Below are 4145 nucleotides of genomic sequence, written 5' to 3' on the forward strand. Positions count from 1 at the left end.
AGAAAGATGTTACTTATAAAATGTGTGTGGACTACCGTGTGCTTAATCAGATAACCATAAAGAATAGATTTCCTGCTCCCACGATAGAAGATCTATTCGATAAGTTACGAGGGTCTACCTACTTTAGTAGAATAGATTTCAAAAGTGGTTATCATTATATAAGAATTGTGTCTGATGACATTCATAAGATGGCTTTTTGAACAACCTTTGGTCTATATAAATTCTTGGTATTTCTTTTTGGACTTATTGATGTGTTGACTACCTTTAATCGAATGATGGAGAGGATCTTGAGACCTCATTAAAGCTTCACGAGAGTGTTCTTCAACGACATTATCATCTACTCAATGTCTATTGAGGAACATAAGCAACATCTTCACGTAATATTTCAAGTTTTGAGAGACAATAAGATTTACATTAACCAAAATAAAAATGAGTTTTTCATATAAGAGATTCAATATTTAGGTTGTATTATCTCCCAGGCAAGGATCTAAATGGACCCTAAAAAACTGGAGGTAATAAAAGGATGGCCTTTACCAACGAATCTACATGCATTGAGAAGCTTTATAGGAATGTGTGCATACTATAGATGCTTCATAGAAAAATTCTCATTCATAGTAGGGACATTGTATGAGTTGACTAAAAAGAATGTTAAATTTTGTATCAACCGCAAAAGTTAATGAATCTTTTGAAAATTTAAATGCAAACTTACCTCTCCACCCATGCTAATAATACTAGACCTTTCAAAGCCTTTTGAAGTCCAATGTGATGCTTGTGGACAATGCATTGGAGCTGTTTTGCTTCAAGAAGGGCATGCCATAGCATACGAAAGTAGGGGATTGGATGATAGTTAAAGAATCTAGGCATACATGAAAAAGTGATGCTAGCTATCTTACATGCCTTAGATACATGGAAGCATTCTCTCTCAGGCACTCCATTTATTTTGTGCATAGTACACACACACACACACACACACACACACACACACACACACAAACACACACACACAACACACCATGAATGCTACTTTCACTAATCCATCAAAGTTGTGCTTGGATGCAAATGTTGTAATCTTTAGAAGTGAAGCAGAGAGAGAGAGAGAGAGAGAGAGAGAGAGAGAGAGAGAGAGAGAGAGAGAAATTTTCCTTCTTGAAGACGTGGAGCCTCTTTGGTGGTCACCTTTGGATGTAGACAAAGTCCAAAAGAAGAAGGGCATGGGTGCCTTGTTGGTGGGAATCGCCCTCTACTGCAAATTTCCTATGGGAAACCCCTTTTAGTGAATGCAATTGTCGAGCAAAAGTTACAGAAGAGATCATGATGGAGATTGTAATAGACATGATCTACACAATGATGGAGATCATGGTAGACTACATCATGGAAGCAATGGTGATGGTAGACATGATAGCAGCAATGAACGTGACAATTGACAAAATGGCAGAATTCGTGAAAGAGATGATGATTGTAATGGAAATGGCCTATGAACTTTGAGGATAGCGGAATTAAGAGAATTAGAGTGAGGATTTTTGTGAGATTACTTTGAGAACATAGGAGGTGAACTTAATTGATGGTAGCAACATAAACATAGTACTTAATTAACTTGGCATGAACAATACTTTTGCAAGAGAGAGAGTATTAGAGAACATGAAAATAGTTGAGGACTGGATTTACTTGGAGCCGGTCCCCCCTCCAAAAAGCGTTTGTACTATATATTCTCCCATCAAGAGAGACTTGATACAATACAGTCTTTGTGTTCCTTGTGACCTAGGTGATGCAATGAAGATGAAAAGCTTCATGCATCACAAGGATAACATAAACTTTGCAAAAAGCATTAACTATCCTAAGCCTCAGTCCCAAGGCCTCAAACACTTTCGAAGGTGGAGAGAGCTAGCGGGGAATGAGGATAGGGAAGAGGAAGAAGAATCATCCATAGGAGAAAGAAATAGTTCCTCACTTATCATCACTCTTCTTGCTTAACATAGCATAGTAGCATAATAATGAAGATGAAGAAGAGGGAAATCTTAAGCATTGAAGCATGGCTCTTGGTTGGATTTGCATTCCATAGCCAAAGAGTGTTGGTCTAGGCTCTCCACTTCTCAACAAGCTTGGAGAAGTAGATGGAGCTCTTGCACTTTACACTCCACACTATGAGAGAATGTGTGTGTGTATGGGAGATTATACCCCCCTTTCATGCTTGGTCCACCTCTCTCTCTCTCTCTCTCTCTCTCTCATAATATTTAATTATATCATTTGGGACATGTGTCCTCTTTTTCCTCTTTGAGAGAAAGAACTTAATTATTTATTTTTATGCATGTAAATTCTCATTGGATCCCTTTAAAGCCTATCCAATAGGATTCAAGCACATCATGAGGGCCACATGTGGAGAATTTTGCCATGTGTCTTTTATGCTTCTTAAGTCATTTGGTTTGAATTGAACACTTTAAGCACTTAGTTGATCAAGCATGGAAACCGTTTATGCCTCTTGAGAGTTTATCTTTGAATTGAACACTTCAAGAACTTTAGTCATTTTAAGCATAAAAATCACCTCAAGCTTTGGGCAAGGTTCCCACAAACACTTTAAGCACTTTAGCTAGCAAGCCGACAAGCACCTTATGCTTGTGTAGGGTTCCCACCTCAAGGTCAACCCAAGCTTGCCTAAGGTCGAAAGACTTTTTAACACTAACTTTTGGAGGTCTTTAATGAAGCTAACCCTAAGGTCTTTAAGCTCCATTAAGTAGCATTGCTCTTTAACATACCATCTCTCATTTGGACCCCTTTAACCTTGGCCCCGTGTTGAGACAGATCCATAAGCACATGTCTATATTCTAACCATTGTTCCTGTTTATTCTCCCACATTAAAGAACCATTTTAATATGAGAAAATCATTTGGGTTGGTTAGATATTATATTTTATGACAATAATGGAGATTGTTTAGACATGATCAACACCATGATGTAGATCGACGTGAGACAAGGTAAGAAACACAAAGAGACCATGCCAAAGAAGATGAATATAGAAGGGATTGTAGCCTTAGGGGTGATGATTGAAGGATTCACAAAGAGGATGATGATCGCAAGGATAGATACAAAGGATATGTTGACATTGATGATGCCGATAAATGTAAAGACTAGAGTAGGAGGAATTGACATGATAGCTCTTCAAAAGGACACCGATCATATGAACTTGAGCAAACTTTATTGGTGGTTTAATAGTAGTAATAACCTTTGGCCCAACTTCTATCTGCAAACAGGCTCAACCATGGGTGCATTGCTCACATGTTGAACGACCCCATCTTCACAACACTACAAGGTCCGTCATTGCATCCAATTCCCCATGCCTATGCATTTAATTGGTCCAACACATAAAGCCTATCGGGTAGGGTACGAATTTTGTTTTCTTATAATTTTTGGAGGGACCATAGTGCCAACTCTCCACTATACTTTTGTATGAGACTTCTGCATGACGTGCACTGTATCATTAGCATTTTCACTGTGTGACTCTTCATTGCAAGGCAAAATGTTTAACAACTCATATTGGTTTTATGTAGCTTGACACAAACATTGTCTTCTGGCTTGGACAATTGGACGGCACACATACATGAATATCAGGTTAGTAATGTAATTCAAGAATTATAGTCTGTTGATGCTTTTTGTATTTTTTGAGTTTGTCAATGCTTCCTTAAGTTTAGTTTAGCTACATGTGTTAACCTTACTAGTATGTGCTCGATTTCAATCATCATATCTACAAATCAAGTAGATATACACTTCTTTTCTCATAGTTGGACAATTCAATGTATGTATTGCAGTACTCAATGCACTTTGTACGTGTTTATTTTATTCCTAAGTGGTTGATGTCAATTTTGTTTGGCAATGTATTTTGTATATTGTAGCCCAATGTTCTTCTTTACATACCATTCTTTAGCATGAGGACAACCCTTTATTTATTGTAGCCCAATGTTCTCCTCGGCATAATCGTTCTGTAGCACGAGGACAACTCTCATATACGTTTTGCATTAGGTTATGTGATCAATATCCAAGACTGCTTGCTCCCTCGAATGAACGAAGTAACCGCAAAGGGCAGCGCCCACCAAGCAAGATTAGTTATCATTTTTGAGGTCACAATTGAAGTTTGAAAGAGTACCCCTCAGGAGT

This window comes from Adiantum capillus-veneris, chromosome 3, assembly GCF_014529385.1.
Source record: "Adiantum capillus-veneris isolate H3 chromosome 3, ASM1452938v2, whole genome shotgun sequence".
NCBI lineage: Eukaryota > Viridiplantae > Streptophyta > Polypodiopsida > Polypodiales > Pteridaceae > Adiantum > Adiantum capillus-veneris.